Source organism: Euprymna scolopes, chromosome 22 (assembly GCF_053919585.1).
Source record: "Euprymna scolopes isolate OS-2025 chromosome 22, ASM5391958v1, whole genome shotgun sequence".
Taxonomy (NCBI): Eukaryota; Metazoa; Mollusca; class Cephalopoda; order Sepiida; family Sepiolidae; genus Euprymna; species Euprymna scolopes.
The window spans coordinates 47,340,616-47,367,125 of NC_136503.1; the positions used below are offsets into that span (position 1 = coordinate 47,340,616).

At 33.5% G+C, this 26,510-nt stretch overlaps 1 protein-coding gene across 16 annotated transcripts in view; it reads left to right on the forward strand.

Moving 5' to 3' along the window:
- The window catches only part of LOC145243413 (6-phosphofructo-2-kinase/fructose-2,6-bisphosphatase-like), a 262,913-nt gene that overhangs the window by 98,411 nt on the left and 137,992 nt on the right, over window positions 1-26,510 (forward strand). The window contains exon 1 of one of the 16 annotated variants that reach the window (XM_080106271.1): window positions 25,301-25,318. The exons of the other annotated variants lie outside the window; for them this stretch is intronic. The gene's annotated coding sequence lies outside the window, so the exon portion shown is untranslated. Of the gene's footprint in view, window positions 1-25,300; window positions 25,319-26,510 lie in introns of those variants that run through there. 16 annotated transcript variants of the gene reach the window in all.

Genomic DNA, 26,510 nt, shown 5'->3' on the forward strand with positions numbered 1-26,510 from the left:
TTATTTATCACACTGTTACTGATTTTTCCAGAAATCAAGTTCCTATTTTCTGCAACTATTTCTTGGTCACTTCAGTATGCCTTTTAGCTGCAGTTATTTCACTCATGCAGTTATTTCTGGCTTCTATAAACTTTTGTTTATTTGCATTGGGGTGGATAAATCATTGGAGTGAACCATTGAGAGTGGAGCTTGCTATATTTCTCTGTGGGGAACATTAGCTTCAATGCCTGCTGGGCACCATTCAGTTGTCTCATTGCCATATCACAATCTTGTGGTAAGGAACAGGTCTGGAAGTGAGGCTTGCTGGTCTTCATGATCTGGGAGACTGATCGTTTATATATATATATATATATATATATATATATAATTTACTGAGTTTGTGTAATTCAGTAAGTTTTCATATACCAATGAGTTTTAAGCCAGAAAGAGTTGACTTAAGAAGTAAGCTACAAAATTATCATTTCATAATTGAGCATTTATATACCGTGGAAGCAAAATCAAGACTTCAAACAGGGTGTTGATGGCAACAAAAAGTGTATTTCATTTTACGTTACAATTGTTTCCATGTCCAGTCGAACAATTTCAAACATTGTATAGTTTGAAAATTTTTGTTGCCATCAACACCCCTGTTTTAAGTCTTGATTTTGCTTCCACTATATATATATATATATAAATTTTCACCCCCAAACAAGGCACAGTACCACTTTGAAGTAGGGAGCTACTATCGGGGACATAAGTTGCAGGGATGTTATGAAAGGAGTTGAGTAGCAAGAGGTTTGTTCACATTACACTTTAACTTCTGCATGTCAATACAGTTGGGAAAGCAGAATCCCGGAAGGGAGTTCCAAAGTCTAGCAGTTCTGGGGAAGAAACTTGGATAGAAGGCTTTCTTACACCTCGGGATCTCTACTGTGTAGGGGTGGGATTTAGCTATTTGTTGGGGATATTTATGTCAAGAGGGTACAAGTGCTTGTAATTTGTCAGAGCATTTACCATTAAAGTACTTGTAGAACAGGCAGGGGGATGCAACATTTCGTTGATGGGACAGGGGCTGAAGCCTAGTTGACAGAATGGCGACCCTCTTTTGAACACTGTCCAGGAGTTGAAGGCAAGTAGCAGATGCACCAGCCCAAAGGTGACAACAATACTCGTACATGGCCGAATGATGGCCTTATAGAGGTACAGGATACTTAAGGTATGAGTAGCTTTCTAGCACGGTAGAGAGAGCCCACCTTCTTCACAGCAGCCTTGGCAATGCTCTCTATATATCTATTCCAGTTCATGTTCCCTGTGAACGTTAGGCCAAGGAGTTTGAAGGAAGTCAATTCAGGTAATGTTTTTGGCCATTGCTATTGGTGGTAGAGAAGGTTTCTTGTAATTATTGAAGGTTATGTGACTGTTAGGAATGCGATACAGAAGCTGTGTGCTGCTACCAGAAACAAGCCAACTATTGTGGAGATCAAAATCCTCAAATACATGTAATTAGTGAATGCAGTGTTATAAGGCTAGTCTAAAACACATGAAAACCTAGTCAGCTGATTCTTGACTGCATGTTCTCTCACGGGAGGGTGTTACAAATATAGACTCAAAGCCCATGCACAAATATCAGTCCTTACGGTACAGAGAAGGTATCCTGTCATGTTGAAACAGAGAGGATTGAGAAGTGTAGGTTGGTTTCACTTAATGCTAGGATGTCGGGAGTTTATTAGGAGAAAAGGCCCTACATCGTCTAAGTTATTTCTAAGCCTACAGATATTTGAATGCCTACTTCAAGGGAAGAGGTGACTTGAGTTTGTTCGGGTTAGTGTCTGGTTTGAATGTATTTTTTGCTTTGGATGTCATTTAAATTTTTTTTTTTTTTTTTTCTTGTATAGTAGGGTGGGCGAGTATTGCTTCGTTCAAGCAAGTTTTTCTATCAACTAAATGGTAGTTGGAGCCCTTATGTTTTGATTGTATGTAGTTTGTAGACACTCTAGTTAACCTATCGCCAATCTGTGTCAATGTGTTGTATTAAGACAAGGGTTGGACTTATTTTTTATCATAGTATAACAAAATACAATATTAAAAAGGTAAATATTATGAAAATAACATGTGAACTTTGACAATTCTAAGGCTCTCTTTGTATTGGATAATACACCGCTATGGGGGGGGCATTTTCTTTTTTCTTTGAATTGGTCCACTTGGCCTCATGTTTTTAGTCTTAAGTATGACTTAACCGAGGATTGAACGCTAGTCTCCTGGTCCATTAATAAAAACGCACTATTATACCAATTGAGCAATAAACTAACACTGTAGACAATTGCCACAATTATTAGATTTCATTGTTGACTCTGTATTAGTTGTTACCATGCAATTGCACTATGAATAGTGCAAAGATTTTTATCATTCTTTTGTGGTTGGTTAGTTTCCTGTAGATGGCACAGGTGCTTGTGCAATTGCAAGCATTAGTTGATGGCAAATGTTCAGGAATTTCTGCCATTAACTAGTAGAGCATTACACTGTTAAGTAAAGGAATCTATCGGGCATATGTATGCATGCGAAAGTGAAACTTGGCCAGTTAAAGTTGAACACTTATGCATGGAAATACATTACATTAAACATCATACTCTTGCGTAAGTCTTGAAAACATTAGATCTGACCTCTTGAAGATTAAATTGGAACAGGAAACTTTGATAGTATGTTCACATTGAAATAATGAAGCTGTTCGTTGGTTAGATGCAGAACAATTGACGTAGCCGGGTCAGTTCAAAAGGGAAGGCTAAAGTAAACGGGCGACAAAGTGATAAAGATGGGCTTTAAAGAAAGATAAAGGTGTGGCTAAAGAGGTTAATTTGGAAGTCAATTTCTAAAAGCTGGCCAACACATGCTAGCATAAAAAAAAGAAAAAAGTTAAACCAAATTTGAACATATAAAAAGAAAACTGTTTGAAATGGATGTCTGAAAATAAAAGTAAAACCAGGTTAGATACAAAATAAAAACTAAGTTCAAAACAAGAAAAATAAAAGCAAATCTTAACTCTGTAAGATTAGTTTTGTTTGCATATATAATTTTTATTTTACTTTTTTCTTTTAAACTAAGTAAAGTTTTAAACTCTTGATTTTACTCTCCATAAAAATGATTTGAGGGGTTATTTTTTGAAAAAAAAACAAAAAAGCAAAAACAAAAAAACTAAACATTTTAAGGAGGAGAGGATTAGTTTTCCCTGTCACTAGTCTGATGCTAACAGATCGGGCTGTTGCAAAGGTAATGAGAGGTTGCCTTTCCAAGCATTACCACCTTTTAAAGGTTAGGTTTATTGCCATTCGGATTTGTGATTAGCCATAAGGTTAATTGAAGTAAAGAACATGTCTTTTCTATTTTATTTTTATCAAATATTCCTATTAGTTTTTTCTATGCAGGTACAATCTTCCTTTCTCAATAAAAATTTATCTGCCTCTACACAAGTATGTTGCAAAGATACGTTTCATTAGTTTTTAAATTTATAAATTTAAAACTTTTCTATTTCATGTTTACTTGTAAAATGATTCTCTCTTATTTTATTTTTCATCTTGAGGTTTAACCAAAATGTTTACAAATGACATTTTGGAATGTCGGGCATCATTTTAGAGATCATTTTTCTGCGGAATTTGTGATAGTAATTTGATTTCAGAAAAAAATAGAAACTAATTAAAGTAATCCTAGAAAAATATTGAGGGATCATTTTTCTTAAATAGAACACTTAAGCCCAAAACAAAAACTGAAAATTTTTAAATATGTTTATCTGAATATTTAATGCTTAATCGACACTATTACTAAAAACTGAGTATTAATTTTAGTGAGGAGGAGAGTAAATCCATCATTAGATTCTTCAGACTACTGTTCTCATCTTGAATGTCATTTTTCCAAAATTTCGGTCCATGTAACTTTCGACCTTTCTGTCAAACTGTGACTCTGAGAAAAATATCACTTTTACAACTGAATTTTTTTTTTTTTTTTTTTTTTTTCTCAAGCACTCTAATGTAAAATGTAAGACAGAAAATAACAGTAAGACAACTTGGGTGACAATCAATTTTTAAAACCTAGTATAGAATTTAACATATGGGAACCGTTAATTATAGATATGTATATTGGAAATGTGTTTAGTTATATTTACCTCTTAGAAGTCGATTTAAGGCCCCTAAAATTCGTATTAGAAATGCTCATAAAGACACTTAGTTCAGTGGTTAGAGTACTTGGAAAAATTCTATTGTAAAAATTTTTTTTTTTTTTTTTTTTCTAAGGTTCAATTTACAGTGGGCGACCTAAAATACAATTGCGATTTACTTAAGACTTAAGATTTTCTGCAATTAAAAATTTGACAGGAATAGAAAAATCTAGACATTTAGTTTCTTACAATAACATTAGTTGACGGTCTCTGGCATAGTATACAAACCAAATGACAGAATTATTCAAATTAATCCTTAATTGATAGCATTTTCAATCTGTTAAAAGTATTTTTAAATGTAATAACAAAATTGTATGAACTCCTCTGCAAAAATAAAAACTCAAAAGTAATGCAATCTGTAAAAATAAAATCTAGATTGTTCGAACATGTTTTTTTCCTCATATACACACACTCACATGTAGGCACGCACATATGCACAGACACGTACATATATTCACGTTCACACACTCACATTCATGTGCATACACACACACACGCTAACGTACACACATGGGAAACGTCACTTCCCCTGAAAGGAAATCCAGACATGCGCAGTCAGAACACTGACCCTGGTATAAAAGTCAACAACACCATTCAACATCCTCTTTTTCTTCCCTTTTGCTTTGGTTCATCAACCAGACAAGTTTGTGTCTACAGCTCTTGGCTTGAAGACCTTTCCACATGGACGACTACTACCATGGACGTGCGGCTTTACTGAGGTTAACCTCCCACTCTTTCTTTTTCTACATGCTGGACTGCCATTTCTCGTTCCTCTACTTCATTCCCTTTTTCTTTTTTTTTTTTCCACGACTGAATGAACACGTGTTCTACCTAAACCCTTTATTTTCAAGAGAAAATAAACAACATATTTATTTTATTCAGCAATTGAGTTTTGTTTCCTTCTTTCCATTCATTTCATTATTTTCTTTTGTAGCGAGTTAGGATTATTATATCCTGGCCCACAAGATTTTTATCCACTAAATTCATAAAGTCAACAAATTGGTCAAAACTTTGAAATTTGACAGTCTTCCTTGATAATCTCTGAAGCTATTCATTGTGACTTTGTCTTTTCTCTTGCTTGACGTGTGTACATATTTTAATCTGATGCACAATACTTAGATAAAAATAAAATGTTTTTTAAATTTAAAAAATTTTTCCCAACTAAATTTGGGAAATGTCAACCAGATATAGTTAAATCATGGGTTGATCTATTGAACTCCTTAAACGATTCCTGCAGCTTTATTCTTTGCAAAAAAATCAAGATCTGATTTAAATCTTAGTCTGGATCACATTACTACAAAGCTGTTTCCTTACCAATCACAACATGGTTGCCTTCAAATCCTTTGTAAATAAATTCTTGTGAACTGCTCCCTCCACCTCGAGTATTCAAGCTTTGTTTATCCTTATCATTTTCAAACCTCGGTTTTTATCTTCCAACTGACAATCTATTAACTGTCATTGAGTGGCTTCTGGCCTAGGTAAATGGTAATACATTAATAAGTATCAATCATGAAGCAGATCATAACTTATTCTGAGTAAGTGTTAACCTGTTTTGATATATATATATATATATATATATATATATATAACACAAATTACTTTGTAATGTTTTTTTAGGTTTGTATTTTTATCTTGTGGATTTCGAGATCCATGCAAGTTTTCTTTTATCTAAGCCAAAGAAATGAAAGATTATTTTGACACTACTGCTCTATCATTTTTATAGGTCAAGTATTTACTTATTGGCTTAAAGTTGACCTCAACTTATCAGTATCATTTTTCCTATGTTGATTACTTTCAATTAACAATTCTCATACTCTATATATAGCACACCTATTATAGAAGAGGAAATTTGTGAGTGTTTGTTCGCTAGTGACTAAAAAACAAACAGCCGGCTGATTTTTATAAAATTACACACAAAGGTACTTTACATGCTTGGCAGTGTTCTTAGATAGGTTCTATATTGGAATGTCTTCGATAAATATTGATAATGGAAATAATCTGAAAGATGAACAGGCGATTTTGACTGAAGTTAACAGCCTAACATCACCAGTGCATTTGAAATTTTATTACCACACAACCTGAAAGGCCTGGCTTATAAAATCAACAGTATGTTCTTTGATATCACAGGCTTGTTCGACATGTTTGAATCAAGTGAACCATGTTTGACTTTCATGCAAGCCATTATGTATAAAAAATTTTTTATACAATCAACAGTAGGTTCTCTCCAGTGGAATGTAGACTATAATGTATTGTGAACTGATAGACATGTGGAGCTTCAAGATGCACCACAATGGGTCCCCAATTAGAGCAGGCAATTAATTGATTTGATTAAAAAGTGGGAGATTTTACAGAATCTGATGACAATTAAAATATGGGAATATGAAACATTTATTGATCATTCAATCCCGAACAACGCACAGTGGGCCCAGATGGCTAATTTTCATCACAAATGACTTTTATTAGACTTTTTCAAGACTTTTGGGGCATATAACCAACTTGGGTACAGTTTAATTTGATATTTGTCTCTGAAAACAGTCTTGGGACAAAATTGACCTATTTTGGTTGTTGCAAATCTACCAAAATTTACTAAATTCAAAGAAATATTAAAATAGGCATTATTTCAGTTTGGATTGACACAGGAAAGTGGTTAAGGGCTTGTTAGAAACATATAGCCAAGGAGAACTTAATGGAAGCATGAAAATTCATGTTGGGTCAATGTTTCAGTTTATATGTTGGCTTTTGTAAAGTAATGAATTGGTCTAAAATTGTTTATTTCTGTTAAACATTGCACAGGTAACAATAAAAACATTACAGAAAAATGCTCAGGTATCTTGGGTGTCTTATTTAATTTTTTCATAACCCCATATAAAGATAAAATAGAAATCAATCAAGAAAAATGTCTTCAATGAGGTTTGCATACCACTTCTTGGGCAAGCCAAACAACTGATTATGTGAACATATGGTATGGTCAGTATCACCACATTCTGTACAGAACTTTCTTGGCTGACTTTGTGTACTGAAATTATGAATGACAGGATCTGATCTTTCCAGCAACCTTCCCATCACATCTATCATTTAGTTCACTTGATCAGTTTTTCTTGACAAGAACTGCAGGTAGTTACGAATGTCTTTGTTGTTTGATTCCAGACATTCTTCTGACAAACTTCAAGACCATGACCATCGTTCAAACTCATCAGTTCTGCAGAATGATGAAGAGTCCCATGCAAGGTATGGTTCATCTGGACCCAAAGAAAATTGTTGCATAAATTAAAAGTGGTTAACTTACAAAGTTCTTTGAATTTCACCAAGTTTACTTTGTGTGAAGATGACACAACTAAAAGAACTGTTGAAAGCTGACTATGAAGGAGTAAAAGATCATCTCGATGCTTCACATTCGCCAACTTTTCAACAGTATCAATGACCTCCTCTGAGAAGAAGCGACGACCTTGTGGACCATTGGTTGAGGTCCCACCTTTTCCACCAGCACTGTGTCAAGGTACAGACCTGTGTCTGTGTAGATGGCTTCAAGAACACGATCCTTTGCCTGACGAATAGGTTCGTCTCGAAGATCAGACTTCTCGACCCACTGTTGATAGTCAGCATGACAACGATACAATACCTTCAGAAACCAAGTTGTTCCATTGATATATGAATGTAACGGTGATGTTGGTTGATCCGATATTGTGATGGGCTTTTGGGTGAGTACTTGACGAGTCTCAAAATCTCCACTTTTACTTTTGATTTCTCCATCCTCGTCAAAGAGTTTATTGTACAATGAAAAAGTATCGCATGCAGTTCTGTTAATAGGAAAGCCATCTTCAACTTTCTTTCTGTCCGTCCAATCTGCTACTTTAGTCTTGCAAAGGATACAATCAGCACCTCCAAAGCCTGAGATAATCTAAAACTTTAGATCCTTCATCGTGTCGTGTACGATCACTGTGACATTGTATTCTTTATCATTAACAGTGGCACACACTCCTTTCACTGACAAATCGGCTCGAGCTTTATCTATGGTACGAATGACCATACTAAGGTCTTCATCAGTCTCTTTCTCCTGAATGAGAAACAATGGCCATAGTGTTCTGCAGTTATTTGGTGTGAATTTGCCATAAACAGACGGTGGAACCATCCTCGAATCGTCGGAGTAGTTTAAGTGGAGTGATGCCGTATTGAAACATGGATTCGGCTGCATCTGCCATGCTTGTAGAGTTCCACACAACTTGTTGACCAGCACCATCACCTCCATCCTTAAACACCATTTCAAGAACACCACTATCTTTGTCCTCCAAATCTTCCTTAGGAATCAAAGATATAACTGACTCGATTGTCATCTTCACCAACTCCTTATATTGGACATGCACTCCTCTGTCATCAAGCACTGGGGAGATCACAGGCCTGAGCTTCTTTCGTTTTACCAGTAATTCATTGCTAGTGAAGTAGATATCCTTTGCAGCCATTATGTGCCTCATCTTTCTCATCTGTTCTCTGCTCAGTTAACAAGTGCATCAACGAAATTGCTTCATCAACCTCAAAGGAGTGGGTGTCTGCAACTGATTCAAACTCGAGCAATCTTTTTCTGGGATTGAATGTTCACACGATGAATGAGGTACCCAAGCAACTGGGTCACAGAGAGTTCAGGGCATTCTTAGGTGACAAATCCTTCTATATTGTAGAGAAGGGACTTGGTTCTTACCTTCTGCATCCTTTCACCTAGTGTGACGAAACTTTCCCCCGTTTCTTGATTAGATCTTCAGGTATTGCGCAGCTTCTTTCCATTACACGTTTCTTTACAAGCAAGCTTAACTATATTGTCATTGGAGTGTTTTGTTTTCTTCAGTCGAAAGAAACGTGCCCATGAAGTTTTGAACCGGTCACCAGCTTCTTTTTCATCTTTGAGACTATGGTTCTTGATGAAATTGACTCCAACATTTTGCATATTCAGGACTTTCGTTACTTATTGTCTGAGCAATAATGGTTTCGAAAACTTGATATTCAGAAATGAGAACAGATTCAATATCTATCATGCTTGATGCCATCTTTACATTAATAGTGGTCTGAAAAATAAAGCACACCAATGTTATCAAAACAAAACATACACCCACACAATAACAATCATGAATATGAAAGGCATTTCTGTATGTCAATATTTTGCGAAATTGCTGAAATTGTTTAATTTGACTAAAAATTGGGTGCAAGAGCAAATTTTTGTCATGAAATAAGATTTAGACCGCTAATAGTCACAGTGAACTTGACATATTTGAAATGGGTTTAATCTAAATTTTTCAAAACATATGGTTTAGTATGTGACTATTAGCGGTTTTCAAGATAATTGAGGGTTAAGACCAAAAAGTTGGTCTTATTTTTTTTTTTTTTTTTTTTTTTTTTTCAATGCTAAAAGTTGATCAAAATTCTTTAGTTTTTCGACTACTGAAGATCAAATTTCACAACTTTTACTATAAATGTTTTTTGTGACTAAAAATTCATTTCATTAACAAATAAGTCAAAACTAATGTTAGATTAACATTGTTCGGTCATTTTTATCACTATTGTTTGCCCATCAAGAAACAAGGGTATTTTTCAGAATGCTAAGATAATAGCACTGCTTGCTGTGCGACAAACTACCATGTTTTCCAATATTCAAATTATAAAAAAAATTCTAGACATGCTTAAATACTTAATTTTTTTTTTTGTTTGTTTGTTTGTTCAGAAATTTAATGTAGTTTTAGAATTTGCGAACTTTTAAGTAAATTGAGAAGGCAAATTTTTGGCCTATTTCCACTTCTGGGCCCACTGTGCAACGTCAGGTCTTACTTTTATCTATATAAAAATTGTATTTCTTTCTGCTGTTTACATTGTTGTAAACTTTGAGATAACCATATTTATAAAACTATATCTCTTGTACTTGGATAAGTATTTCATTTTGATGAAAGATGGAACATTGTGGGTTTCATGTGAAAATGACAATTATAAAATTAAATGTTGAAATTCATGGCTGGAAACAGACACCTGCAGGAAATTTCTGTATTCATTTGCCTCTCAGAGCAAGATGGGCACGGGATTCAAAAAGTGGGAAAGAAAGAACCAGTACCCCACAGGAAGACCACTCTAACCTGCAAAAAATGTCTGGACAGTCCTGTTTGCATTCCATAGTAGGGGTGCCTCAGGTAGTTAACAAACTCTCCCCTCAAGGGAAGAAGGCAAATCTCGGATGAACCTCTAAGAACTGTACAGGATCAAAGCCATTCAACAATGACCTAAGCCTTGTTGCTGAAGACCCCCCCCCCCCCACACACACACCTCAGCTGGATTCCTCATTCTTAGAAAATATCTGGTATTCCTTAAGGTGTAGTGATGAAAAATAAAATTTACTGAAACTTATTTCAATTCATGTCCCTGTACTTATCTGATCCTATCTAATCAATACTGAATACATCCTCCAGCTTTGTAAAATTTACTTTCATAAAGTGTAAAAAAATAAATGTAACAGGTAATATCATTATGGACTATGATCTGGAGGATATCTGATCTGCCTGATATCATTTTTTTTAAATTGAAATTAACAAAAAAACTGCAACATTTAGTCTGTTTAGGAACTTGTATACCTTGCCAGTAACATCTAATTAACAGAAAGACTTCAAAATTTACACAAATCCTCTGTGGTTTGAAAATTCTTGGTGCTTCCTCTTTCTCATCAACCATTTTCTTGTGTGTGTTCCTTCAAAATTAAAAAAATGCACATAACTGGTCTAATGCTATAATTGCACTTAAAGGTAAGGTTAGAATTTTAAAAAGATCTATTGGTTGGAGTCTTTGAAATAGTGGATAAATGTCTGGGATCTGTAGAATGTCTCATTCTCAGCAAAAATATAAGAAAATAAAGAAAATTATTTAACACTGTTAAAAAATTGGTAAAATTAAGATTTCTTACTAAGTGTTTCAAATGAATACATCTGTAAATTCTACCACTTATAAAGTTACAATTTTTATGCAAATGAGGGAAAGAAGTGCGTTTTTTTTTTTTGTTTTTTTTTTGTAGTTTTTTTTCTACATTAAAAAAAAAAACTCTTTCATTCTATACCATTGTATAATAAATAGTAGCTCATTTGAACTGTGTGGATAATTGGTTAAACAGCAAGTCCTTCAAGAAAGGGCTTTAAAATAACAAACTAACCTCCAATGAGTATAATTTACTTGGAGATCAAATAGGTAACTCCAATTCTCCCCTTCCTTCTAAATCTGTGCTATTTTTAACCTAATATATTATACCAATATAGAGTAACACAAGGTTTTAGTTTTTGCTTTGATGCCAAAGAATGGGGGGAGGGTGAATAGGTTTTGTCACATCAAGGAATCATGACTAGAATTTTTAACTTTCAAGTCAGCGTTTTAGATGGCAAAGACTTTTATCCTCATGACTCTGCAGGTGGAAACTAGCATATTAATATTTCTTTTCAGAATGAAAAAGGATTTTGTTTAATTACAACATAAAAATTTTTGATGCTTTATTAAATTTGGTAAATATTTAATTGTATCTTTTGATATGTGCATGAAGCTCTGCATTAATATATCTGAGCATAAATAATTGAACTGAGACGAAAGGGAAAGTGTGAAGACTGGTATTTGTATGTTTTAGTTCAGTATGTCTGCAAAAGGTGTTGAGATTTTCAACTCTGAATTATGATCTCCTTGATCAAGGTTTTGAAGATGTGTTCTGTGAGATGTTACTTTGAAATTAAAGTTTCTCATGGAAACAACTTCATTACATGGTTTATTTTTCTCTGGTGAAACTGTTCAGTGCAACAGGTTTGCCGCTAGATTTATCGTGAAAGTGTTTTCAAAAACTTTCAATGTTGATATTTATTGCTCTATGAACTCGGTTCTTAGTGCTAAACTAGGTGTGTCAGAAACTTCGTGAAAAATATTGAATAATTCGACCCCCTGTCTTTCCAAGCTTATAACTACTCGAAAAATGTAATTCAAGCCCTAATTTTTTTTCAATTAAAGGAGCAAGGACCAAGGTATCATTTAAAAAAAAAAACACAAACAACGTGGTTTAAAAAAAAAAAAAGTTTTAAACCTCGGACTTTACTGCTAAATTTCTATAAAATAAAAAAAAAAAGAAATTTTTGTTTATTTTAAATTTGAATATATTATTTATTGATCTTTTCTCTTACATTTGTGATATATAAAACTTTGAGTAAATTATTTACTTTTTAATAGACATTTCAAAATGGGGGGGGGGGCGTGAATTAAAAAAAAAACGTTTGTCTAAAATATTATATTCAGTTTATTGGAAAGAGCATAAAATTTCACATTGACTCTGAAAATATTGTAAAAATAGAATCAATAGGAAAATTTTGATAGATTTTTAAAGTTTAAAAATTGAAAAATACTGAACTCGTAAAATTCAATTAATTTCATTACTGTTTTTTAAAAAAATTAAAAAAATATTTCTATTACTTTTTATACAACTTTAATAGTTTATTTTGGAAGTATAATCCATAAAGAAAATAAACAATCCACTTTTAAAAGAGAAATTACAAGTTTTTTATATTTTATTCGCAGTTTTGTGTTAGGGGTGTCAAAAATTCTGATATACCTAGTGCTAAACCACCTGCTATTGACTTTCATTCAGCATAAATGGCAAAAACCTGATCGTGCACGGCCGATAACCTGACTACTATAGTTCAACATGTACTTGTTCATTTTTGCATCAGTTCTACATATATTAGGCTCTTTTATGTGTGATAAGTAGGGCTATGACAAGAGAATATTGGCGCTTATGTCAACGGGTCATTAAATCTAAGGGCGATAACCAGCCTAGACATAGCAAAAATGAGCATATTTTGCAAGATAGGATTTGGGACGCTGAAATAATCTGTAGAACAATGAAAGAATGTTAAATGAAAAAAAAAAATGATTACACAAAAAAAAAAAATTGTTTTTCCTTATTTGAGGTAATCAAGCCAGCGTCAGGATGATTAAAACTTTTTGGAAGGAGATTTTGAAGTATTTAAACTGTCAATTTCTGGTTATGATTAAAGTTTTTTTTACTATTCTGTAGTTACATTTTGCAAGGTATAAGTTGGGGTGCATAATAATTAACGTACAGAAAACAACGGAAATAGAAAACGTTTTTGAAGGAGATTTTGAAATGTAATTTTTTTTTTTTTTTTTTTTTTTTTTTTAACGAAAATTAAAAATTAAGAAATTTGTTTTTCTTTATTTTAGGTAATCAGTCATTTCTATTTATGATTAAAGTTTATTTTATTTTTTAGGACTTATGTACGAATGTATTTAAAAAAAAAAAAAAAAGGAAATAATTACAACGTTCAAAGATTCTGAACAAGATAAAGTGTTCGTTTTTTTTTTTTTTTTGTTTTTCTCTTAAATAAGGGAAGCATTTTTTTTTTGGCTAATTGGACAATTTCTTTATTAATTAACATGGTTTCATTGTAACAGGTTGTTTATTTTTTTGTGTACGTTAATTAATAAGTTTATTTTCTTACTTAACATTCTTATATTTTTAAGTTTGTTGATTCACTTCTAACTTGTTTCCTTTTCGTAAACTGCTTCAACAATTTCTGGAACTCGGCTACAGTAATCCTGTAATCATTTTTCTTTTTTCTATTAAACATTCTTACATTGTTCTACTGATTATTTAGTGTCCTAAATTATATCTTGCAAAATATGTTTATTTTTGCTATGTCTAGGCTGGTTATCTCCCTTAGATTTAATGATCCGTTGACAGAAGCGCCAGAATATGCTTATCATTTTGTCTCCATTATATATATCAGACACAGTTATTTCATTGAGAACCACATAACTCTATCTAAAAACTTATAAGATACTAGCCGGGGTGCCTGACGTTGCTCGGGTGTTTGGAGGTGTGTTGAGCAAAAAAAGGTAAAATTTTAGTTTACCGACCCCTTGGCATTCACCTTTTAATTTGTCGACTTATAGAGGTTTTTGGGTATACTGAGAACGAATATTGCATTTATTTTTTGTGCAAACAAGTAGTTATCCGTATTTGAAGACATTCAGTATCCAACGTACTTCCTATCATTTTTGATGGCGGCTATCTTGTTTTCCAATAACGAAAAAACGCCAAAAAGGCTAAATATGCTACCTGTAACTGGAATCCCCCCCTCCCCACCACTGGCGTTGGCATAAAAAAGGTAAGGTTTATTGGAGGGGGTAAATTCCAAGAAATCTTGAGCGGAAGGAAAGAATGTAAAGACTACAAATTAAAATCAGTATTCAGAGTAATATTTATTAAAATAAATTAAAAGGTAAATATTACCTTACTATTCAAGGTCGCTAGCCACAAATCTGATAATCAAATCCATCGCAAATTTATCGTTTGCATGGTATTAACCCTTTTTAATTAATCTAAAAAAATGAAGTTTTCACGAGCGGTTTACAAAAACACGTTTTTCGTTCTTTTTCAGGCGGGGGTATTCAATTATAGAACTTGTATAGTTTAACAGGTGCTTCTGCAGTTTAATTAACCGACATTTACTGAGTAGAATATCGTTCAACATTTCAGAGATTCTGTTTACATTTGGGAGGGAAAGGGTGTGTTGTGGCAGTGAGGTGAAAACTTTATGAAAAATATTTGTCATTTAATGTTCACATTACACTTAAATTTCATGTTCGTACAGGTGGAAGCATAGAGGGAATGTCAAAGGCAAGTAGTCGGCAGAAAGAAACTAAATCTTCCAGCATCTAGAGCCCTTTGCAGTGAAGAGGGGGATTTTGCTGTTAGTAAGGTGTTGGATTTTCTTTTTTCCTTTAGTAAATTCATTGGATGTAATTTAAACTACAACTTTTGAAGATAATTCATGGGAACGAATGTGAGAATTGAGGTATGACTTTGCTCAAACAAGGCTAATTGGTGCCATAGTACCACTAGTCTGATCTTGGCATTGCTCTGCTGCAGAGTTTCTATTGCTATTATTAAAGCCTCCAGTTTCTATAGATAGCTGGTGTAATTGTATATATAGTTATTAACAAGTGGTATGAAGCCAAGAGTTTCAAGTTTTCAGAGTACAATATTAATAGTGCGTTATGGAGTTATGTTCTTCTTGAACTCATGATATGCAGGATAATATGGTGATGCCCAGGATAAATCTTGATTGTATAACCCTTGAGACTCTAAAGCCTAAAATACTATATTATGAAAAAATTTTAACTTTATACTACCAAAAATATATGCCCCCCCCCCCTGGAGCATATTTTGCTAGTATATATAAGAAAGAAAAATATGCTATGTTGCCTCCCATTCCAAGGCAGTAATGCCTGGGATGCTAGTCACATAACAATAGGTACTGCTCTACACCTCACCTCGCCTGAATCTAGTATTAAAAGCTAGTACATTAGTCTGAAATGATATAATGAACTGAATAGAACTAATAGTAGTTTTGGCATCAGATTGATACCAAATCTCTATTAATAGATTTAAACATGCGTAACTGGAAAGTTTTTTTTATTTATATACAGTATATCACAAAAGTGAGCTACACCACCTCACATTTCTTCAAATATTTAAGCATATCTCTTCATGAGACAATTGAAAAATCATTTTTTTTTTTTTTTTTTACAATGAAAAGTAATCTGTCCGTAGTATATATAACATAGTTAATTTATTTTCCCCTCAAAATAGTCATTAAAAGCTAAATACATGGCAACAAGTATAAACCTAAAAAATTACACCTCTAAATGTCTAAATTGAGTATTGCTTTTATTTTCCCTTCAAAATGTCATGTGACTCATTAGTGTAACTATGCCATGTGTTCATAGGCAGCAAGTGTATTCAAATTTGTAGTGCAGCTCTCTTACCAGTCACTGAAAGTTCCAACATGGCACCACATGGCAAAGAACTCTGCGAGGATCTTAAGACATATTGTTGCGCTACATAAAGATGGCCAAGGCTACAAGATTGCTAACACCTTGAAACTGAGCTGCAGCACAGTGGCTAAGATCATCCAGCATTTTCAAAGAGCAGGGTCCACTTGGAACAGGCCTTAGGTAGGTCGTCCAAAGAAGCTGAGCATCAAATCCAAATGCTTTCTTTAAAAGATTGGCGTAGGAGTGCTGTTAGCATTGCTGCAGAGATTAGAGGTTGGAGCTCAGCCTGTTAGTGGTCAGACCATACACCGCACACTACATCAAATTGGTGTGCATGGCTGTCACCCCCAGAAGGCAATACACAAGAAAGCCTGCAAACAGTTTGCTGAAGACATGTCAAGAAAGCCCATAGATTACTGGAACCGTGTCCTATGGTCTGATGAGACAAATTTGTTTGGTTCTGATGGCCTTAAGCATGTGTGGCGGTGACCAGGTGAGGAGTACAAAGATAAGTGGCATGCCTATAGTCTAGCATTGTGGTGGAAGTGTCATGGTCTGGGGCTACATAAGTACTGCTGGTATTGGAGTTAAATTTCCATTGAGGGAAATATTAACTCCAACATGTACTGTCAAATACTGCAGCAGAGCATGATCCCTTCCTCCAGAAACTGTTCCAGAGTAGTGTTCCAGCATGACAATGACCCAAAACACAAATCCAAGACAACCACTGCTTTACTGAAGAGACTGAGGGTAAAGGTGATGGATTGGCTAAGCATATCTCCAAACTTTAACCCAATAGAACATCTCCAGCAGAAGGTGGAGGTGCGCAAAGTATTATATATTCGCCAGCTCCGTGATGTAATTGAAGAGTGGAAGAGCATTTCAATGATTACATGTGAAGCTCTGGTAAACTCCATGCCCAGGAGAGTAAAGGCAGTTTTGGATAATGATGGTGGCCACACAAAATATTGAGTTGACATGTTAATATTGACAACTTGTCATAAGAGGTGTACTCACTTTTGTTGCCGGGAATTTAGCTTTTAATGGTTATATTGAAGGTTTTTTTGTTTTTTATGGGGGGGGGATAAATTAACTCTGCTATATATGCTGCAGGCAGACTATTTTTCATTGTAAAAAAAAAAAAAAAAAAAAAAAAAAAAAATTTTTATTTCAGTGTTGTCTCATGAAGAAATATACTTAAATATTTGAAGAAATGTGAGGGGGTTCTCTCACTTTTGTGATACACTGTTATATATGTTAACATCAAACTCAAGAATTGACTGGGGGGGGGATGCAGGAACAAGCAGACATGTTTTTTTGTTTGTTTCTTTCTTCTGATAGTGAAATTACAATTCCTGTGTGTGAATCGAGTGGGTTTGTCCTAACTTTTGGCAAATCTTGTAATTGTGCTGAATGTCGATATTTTGGACACGGTTGAGTATGGTTCCTTGTATAGAATTTGTTTTTATAGATTTGTGTATGCACGTAATGTTAGCAACCTATTAATGATGTTTGGTTAATCATGGCTTTCGTAATAGCAGGCCTCTCCACTAAAAATCATGACTTCACAAGTTAAGTCCTACAGACACACTTACAGTACTATTACAAAGGGTTATTATTCTCCGTTTCAATTCTCAAAGAAATTATCAAGGGATTCATAATATCATTTTCTCTAAATTATTTTACATTTTGACATGTGCAATGTTTTTTACCAGGAAAATATTGAACTTTTATATTTAAGTGTATTTAATCACTAATTCACATAACTTTTCAAATAAAAATGCTAATTTTGAAATGACTTTTTATAATCATTATTATTGATAATACAGCAAATAATATTGAATTTCTTTTAACTGCATATTTTATAAGGAAAATTTGGTCACAAAGTAAGGTTTTTAAACTTGTTATTTTTTTTTTAATCTAATGATATTTTAGCAAAAGGTTTAATTTTAAATACAATCTTGGTAATTGAATCGAGTTGTCTACACTTGAATTTTAACATTCTAAAAACCTGTCTGCTCTTGATTCACTCGTCATAAAATTTGATTTAAAAGAAAACAAAAGCTTGATCAATTAACATTATTTTTTTCTATGCGGGTACATACATAATTTTTTTTTTTTTTTTTTTTTTTTTTTTTTGAATTCTACATAATCAAAAATTCATTGATTGAATCAGTTTTTGGTATTTAGGCAGAATACGGGCCGTGCTGAAATGCTATTTAGAAACCCATTTTTAACTAAATTGTCCAGACTGTTCTAGAAGTTTGTTTTAAAAAATATATTTAAAAAAAATAAATTCTGCATTAATAACTGTATCTAAATTATTTTTAAATTTAAATCATTTGATTTTAATTGTTTATTCCCTAAATTCATAATTCAGTTTTTGCAATATTTGATTTTCTTGCTTCAAATATGCATAATTTCACATGATACTTTTTGCTTTATAACTTATATTTAATGAAGTTCAGTTTTCAGTATAAATTGAATTGTTTTAAATGTAATTTTTAAGTAAATAATAAACCAATTTTAGTCTTTATCTTTAAATCCATGAAAAAAAACAGCCTTAGTTTTTTTGTTTTGTTTTTTTTTTCATTAAAAAATTTTATTTATTTATTTTTTTTTTACTTATTTATTTTATTTTTTTAGTATAAATCTTTTTCTTTTTACGTTTTCTATTTTTGTCAAAAGCTCGTTCATATTGACAGACTGACTGTTTGACAGATCTTACTTGCTAGGAACTCGGCGTGACATTTTTCAGTGATTAGGCCTACTATTTACAAAGGTCAGTTAAGAACTGAGGGGAAAACTATAATGAAATATCAAAATCCTATGTATGACATAAAAAACTGAAGTTCAAGATCTCCATTCCAGTAATTATACGAGCAATTGGACTCCTAAAATTTTTTTTTCAACAACTACCTACCTGGTGAACTAAATGCAAGGGAAATATAAGTAATTGTACTGAAAGGGATAGTTAAAATCTTAAGATCTCTCGGTTGAATAGTATGAGGTGGTGGGTGACTGGCTCGCATCAGGTAGAATATCTCATCCCCAGCTAGAACAGAAAGAAAATTGAGGAAAAACCACTAATTGGGTGTAATGCTGATTCTTAATGGAGCCATAAAACCTGACAGTGATATGGGATAAGGAAAAAGAAGCAGCCTTAGAAGTTAATGTCCTCAATAATGGTGGGTTAAATAGAGCTGAAAAGGAAAAGATAACAAAATGCCAAAGTCTTATGACATGAATAGAAACTGGAATCTTAAGATCTTTATCATTCCAGTTATTATAGGAGCAACTGGACTTTTGAAAAAGTATTTTCAAAATTAATATACCCGGTGAACCAAGTGCAAGACACTCAAACAATTGCATTTAAAGGAATGGTTAGAATCTTAAAAAGATCTCTTGGTTGGAATATGAGTTAGCAGGTGAATGTTTGGCATCCAGTAGGATGTTCCATCCCCAGCTTGAACAAATGAATAATAAAATATAAAAGAAAACAAAAATTAAAACTGCATGAAAATACAAAAATTACATTAAATCTTGCATGCGTAAGTAAAGTGATAAAATATGTGATACAAGCGTACACCTGACATCAAAAGTGACTGAAAAACATGCTTTGCCAGTGTTCATAAAGCTCGGTATCAACGCAGTTATGTCTTAAGGATCCATCTTGTGCATAACTCTCTAATCTTCAATAATAATCTTCTAAATCACGTTCTAAGTTTATCAACATATCTGCTGACAACACTACCATATATGGCAACACTTGTAAGGCCAACATTAGCCTTCAGCCCATGCTACAATGGGCCAAAAGGTGTCTGGTTAATTTTAACACCTCCAAAACTTTTCACCATAAATGCTTTGATTCCCACTTGACCCCAATTGATATAAATGGCTCTTGCTTCAAAAAATCTGCCTGCTTTGACAAGCTTCTGGATCTGACCTTCACTCCTGACCTGAAATGGAAGCATTACAGCAAATCTGTTGCCAAGGTCATTCGAAAAATGGTTGCATCATTCTATTGCTCCAGAAAGTATCTTGCTCCAGACACCTGTATAAGAGCCAGATATGTTTGAAAATTGACTAGTTGCTACATCTGGGCAGGAGCTGCTCAGAACATCCAATCCTGCTTTGACAGTTCAAGACAGACTTTGAAACCTAGTAGGTGATGCCGTTTTCTCCTCTCTGCAACCTCTTTGCCGACAGAAGAAACCGTGCGAGCCTGTCCCTGCTTTATCATTTTACTGGCAAGTGCTCATCTGAGCTTCAATCTATGTACCACCTCTGTCAAACTTTCACAAAATCACTAGCTACGACTATCTGTGCCTCAATCTAAACACAAATTTAATGATCCAAATTTCTTTCCTAAAACTGCTTGCCTGTGGAATTGTTCTGCTGCCCTGCTTTTCAGCTAGCTACAACATGGTCGTTTTCAAGTCCAATGTAAACAAGGTTTTGTTGAAATGTCCCTTAAATAATCTAATTCTACCCAATTTCCACCACTAATGATCATTACACTGTCTTGCTGACCATTGTATACTCATTAACCCTTATCCTCAAGTGGATTTCAAGCCTTGATAAGTGGTGACTCATAAAAGTGACTATTTTTTTTTTAATTGTATTATATCAGTAATTTTTTTCATACATTATCATTTATGATGACTTAGAGAAATTAACCAAACGTTTTAAATGAAGTAAATTTCTTTCTAAATTTTAGACAATGATGGTTATCTGACTATTTGCTCTTTTGCTTCCCTTCAACACTTGAAATGATTTCATTCAGCATGGGTTTTACTTGCTAACTACATTTTGCAACTGGATATAGTTGCATATACCACTCGATCGTGTATGTGTATAAAATATACACACACACACACACTGGTCTTTATTATAGCGGAAGATTACCCCGATTACCTGCTTGCTTTGAAACCATTTGCGGTTAGGTAAGATCACTAGTAACTGCAATTATCTCGTCCATTCACTTAGTTGTTCATTTGATACAGTGGTATGCATATCAATAAATTAAGTGTACGCGTACATATTATTTCTGTTGCTACGTTTCTGGCATAGTGTGCTATTTTTAGATAGCAATGTGAAATGAGTTGAAAATAAAAATATCATCCCATCAACATGTGTTACACTCGATATCTCCACTTTATAAGCAGCCATATTTCAGTTGGTAACCTCATTTATAATTGCAGTAGAATACCTGTTGCAGGACAAATAATATTAATATCCAAACAATTTTGTATCCCTTGTCCCTTTACAAAAATTAAAATCCAGATGTGACTCTAACTTGATGTCTAGAATCCTTATAACAGTTTTGATTTAAGTCCATTACATGATTTTGAATCTAAAAAACAAAAAAAGTAAAAAATTTAAGACTTAAGGGGTCTTAAAAACAAATTGAAATTCATGGGATCTTAATGTCTAATACTATGTCTCAAACTTAATGCAAATCTAAAATATTTTGGGTTTTCAAATGGGAAATTGACTATGCCTCTGAAAAATCTTTCCAGACTCTAGTTATATCTGGACTAATATCTGTACCAACTACTAGTATGTCTTTCTCTCTCTGGCATTTAAAAAAAAAAAGACTGGGTCTCTTGCTGTGTTAGGACTCTAAAAGGTTCCTTATCGAGCTCTAACCCTTGTCTCAACGCTGCAATGTTACATTCCTGTACTTGTTGGTCCCCTGACAAAGGAGGGATTGGACCTAGTAATTCACTACTGTTCATTTGTTTGCACTTTTCTCGATAACGACTCCTTGAATTTTAAATTTTGCACAAACATTAGTCATGGTGAAAGTAAATTTTTGCCAGAACGGATTTTCCGGAATAACTCAGCCCCCCCCCCCCCCCGGAGGGGGGTGTGCATTAAAGGAGCAAAATTATCTCAAAATCGTTAGTCCGTCTGTTTGCACTTTTCTCAATAACTACTCCTTGGATTTTTTTTTTCTTTGAAATTTTGCACAAACATTAGTCATGGTGACAAACTTTTCAATCATGTTCAGCTTGTTTTAAAAGTACTTTAATCGAATATGCTCCAAACTTGCTGCACTGGTACTCCCTCAATATAAATACACCTGACCAACTCAACAATTATCTAAACCCCCATCCCTTCACTGAAGGTTTCCAGATGCCATAACTATTTCTACTATAATAGCTTTTCTTGAACTGCTATCCTTTGGAATTTCCTCCCTGCTCTCTGTATACCTGACTGTACGAATATGCAGAAATCTATCACAGCACAAATTCTTAAGGTACCCCTAAAATCTGGTCTTAATTCTGTTTGCCTTCTCTGTCAGTATGCCTTGTTTGAGGTGAATTAAAGATTTTATAGTCATGTGTATTTCGTAAACAAATAGTCTGTAAGCAGTTTCCATTTACCTCATCTTTGTGAGGTCATAATGGGTATTAACACTTAGGAGCATGGTTACCTCCACACTCCTCAAAGCTCCCTAATTGAGGCCTTAGTTTTGTACCCAGGATGGTTGGGAAATAAAGTAGGCAGAAAAAAACCTGAAATGCCTAGGGAATTATGTATTTAATGATAGTGGAATAAGATAGTGGTGAACATCCTGCTTGAAGGTGTCGAAGACATTTTAGTGTCATGCCAGGGACAAATTCTATTAACTCCATAGATGAGACCTACACAGATATTACCAATCCGGGGTAACTTGAAAGTAATGGTAGCCCCCCCCCCCCCAATCTCTCAAATTGATGCCACACCACTGAGTGCACTTCAATGTTATACATGGAATTCTTTTTTTATTTTTTTTCTGAACTTTTCAGTATTGCTAAGCAATATTAAAAAAAAATATCAGTTTGATTAAAACTTCTGAAAGACTAGCTACTCTGACATTGCTATCACTTTTTATCACCTTATATTTATTTTACTTCATTTTTTTATTGGTTCCTGACAAAGGAGAGATTGAACCTAGTAATTTACTAGTTGTTCGCACTTTTCTCAACCACGCCTTGGACTTTTTTTTTTTTTTATAAATTTTGCACAAATATTAGTTATGGTGAAAGTAAACTTTAAATTTTTGCCAGAACGGATTTTCCAGGATAACTCTGATTGCCCCCAAATCGTTTGTCCTTTTGTTTGTTTGCGCTTTTCTCAACCATTTCTTGAATTTAAAAATTTTTCCACCAAATATCAGTCATAATGAAAGTAAATTTTTGCCAGAACAGATTTATTGACTTTTGGAGGGAGACTGCATGCTCGGCTTGTTTCAAAATAAATCTGTTTATTGGCAAAAGCTAGTGAAGTGCAACAATCCATGTAAATGGACGACCAAAACACTTGAATGTTTTGTCAAAGATGTCTTCAATCCTGAACATAGACCTCATCACTCCTGGCAGAAAGTTCCATAAAGCAGAATTGGACAAAGAATGCCACTTTTTTCTAATGAGATGAAAGCTATGCCTGATTGTTGGAAATCCCTCCTCGTCCATTTGTGGTTTTATTTGGATTTCCAACCATTTGTCTTCTATTGAAAAGTAATATCAGTATTGAGTGATAATTGGTGTTGTAAGAATTGACCATTGATTAGTGTTGCCTATGTAAACTGAATTTTTCTTGCACTTAAATCTGAATTATTTCACAACTAGAACAATACCTGTTCTAGAATGGGTAAAATTAATTCTTTGAATAGAACAATTTGTACCACTTTTATATCCCCTTATAAAGATAAGTCAAAATATATTAATGTGATATTGGACTTTCCCCTGCCCGTGTTAGAAATTAAAGGAAAATTGATCAGCAGAACAAAGGTTCTAGAGATTGAACAGTGAATTAGTGGAAAGACAATGGAGAGAACTTTGTTCACCAACATGCAAAGGAAAGCTGAAATAGGATTGTTAATCAAGGTGTGGCAGTGATTGTGACAAAGGATTGGACAATGTCGATATTTTTAGTTAGTTTATGGACAGTTTTTAGGAGTGTTGACTAGTTACATCTGAGACAGAAGGTTAGTTGTGATTCCATGCAGATCAACATAATCTGACATCAACTGACAAAAGGGACTTTTATAGACTACATAGACGTGGACCTTAGCATTGAGGGCTGTTTCTGTGGGGTCACACATGCATCCAAAGTTTAGCTAATATCTATAGAATGTGTTAGGGTTTTCTGTGAGTTGTCTTTTTTTTTTTTTTTTTTTTTTTTTTTTTTGTATACTTGTGAACACTTGCTCGAATACTCTGCATTCATCAATTAAGATAACACTGCCAAAACGAGGATGAAAACTGAAAGACAACGGCACACAGCATTGGTGTTGGCATTTGGTCGCAGAGTAACTCTTATGTATAGTCCTTATTTCAAACTTATCAAACTCCATTGCATGATTTTGATTCTAGAAAATGTTTTAAAATTTAAGCTTTTTTAATTTAAGCCGGCTTGAAGAAATTGACACTTGGAATTTTGTTTAAATTCTGATCATTAAATACTAATTAATGTCCATTCTAAATGCTGGCATGTTGGACAGCATTTTAGAAGTTTATTTCAAAACTGACTTATCTCTGGCTAGGTCTTTATCCCTCTTTAAAGTTCATCCTTATCAATTTCTATGTTTTTCCTTACTTGTCCCCGTGAGCTGCCTATTAATTCAAGAACTCTTTTCCATTCTTTAAATGTGGCCATTCTATTGATATCTGTTCTGCACACATTTCCCTCTATTGTCCAGATGTAATCTTCCTTTGAGGTAATCAGATCTAAACAAATCTTAAAGACTTGCACAACAATTGTATCATTTTCATATTTCTTACATCACATGCTACGTACACTCTTATTTATTTGACAGCATTTTTTTATTTTTATAAATTTGAAAACTTAGATTCAAGTAAATAGTTATAAATGCTCATTAGTTTAGTCTTGTGAATAAAAACCATATTCAGCAGTTAATAATTGTGAATTGATTTAAGAATCATTTAGAAAATAAGCAAAAAATTGTCCACTGCTCAGGCATGTAATTTAAACATATAATTCCAAAGTTATGCCTTTGTAATATTTGTCATTTTTCCTATTCAATAAATGTTGTCATTTTGTGGATACAGACACCTTTTTAAGTTTACTTTGAAGGTGTAAGATTCCGGAAGAGTGATTCTCGTTTTCATTTTTTTAAAACTTTATCTAATATTAAAATAAAACCTTACACTAAAGATAGAAAGATCTTTAATCTCTATCAGTGATGTCATAATTTATCCATTCTGCATAATTATCCTATGTTTGTTTTAATATCATCATATTGTGACATAATCCATTGTACAGAAATAAAAGGTAACAAAATTCAATGTTTTCATCATAACTGTAAACTTTGTAAAATCTTTTAGTTTTACTCTTTACAATACTTTCAACAATTTTTTTTTTTTTTTTCACTACTTTAATTTGACTTGCAAGATTTGTTTTCTGATGCTTAACTTGTCTGATGGTTGGAAATTCCTGATCGTCCATTTTCTGTTTTATTTTTCCTTTGAGTTTGTCTTTTTGACCCTCAGGTGGAGGGGATGTTAGAGTAAGCAACCTGGATTACCTGTGTTTACTTTGTAGTGATGTGTTGACAGACATGTTGCGTAAGGAACTACATTAAGACAACTGTTACTTTAACAATTACCTATGAATTATGGAGTGTCTGCAAAATATTGTGTGTGTATAAAGCATAAATAAAACACAAATCCTTGAAAAAAAAAACGAAACGATACTTGTATGTTAATTTTTTTTTCAACTACTATTGAAGTACCATCAAAATGAAATCCCAAGCAAATTAAAGTTTCAAATTCTTTAGATCAATAATTTGGATTATTCAAACTACTGCTCTGACTTTGGATGTTCTTGTATTCACATTTTGACAGATGTATTCAAACTTTCTTCAGGTGCTCTTGCTGAACTCTAGAATTTTCAAATGCAACTCATTAGAAAATTACTCTCAACATGTGTTATTTGGTCAGATTTTACTAACAGGTGGGTTAATATTGTGCTGCTGTGTCGTGAGCAAGACTGGAGTGGTATTTGGACATGCATGCCTTCAGCAAAAGGATATTGTGCTGCAAAATTAAATGGTTGTTACTTTATTTTAAGTTAAGAAATTGGTCTGTGAATTTCATCGAGCCCCTGTTGAGCCCCTGTTTTGTTTGCCGCTTATTTTTTTACACTTCCAAGTTTTTAATTCCCTACACTTTAGCTGACTGATTTGTCAGATGTGGGTCTCCTTTCAAAGTTTTTGAAAGTTGTATATTTGAATAAAGCATTCAATGGGCATGTCTGCCACAGTGTAGTAACGAGGGGAGTCTTTTTACTCATGTTTATTTTTACATTGTAAATAGTGATCACCCTCATTACCTATTGTATAGTTTCAAATATAGGTTTTAAGGTTTCCTCATGACTTTTTGGTGGTTGTAGAATGATGTATAGAATACATGTGGTATTGTGGTAATAATCATTTTGCAATAGTTTGACTAATCTTTTCCCCTTC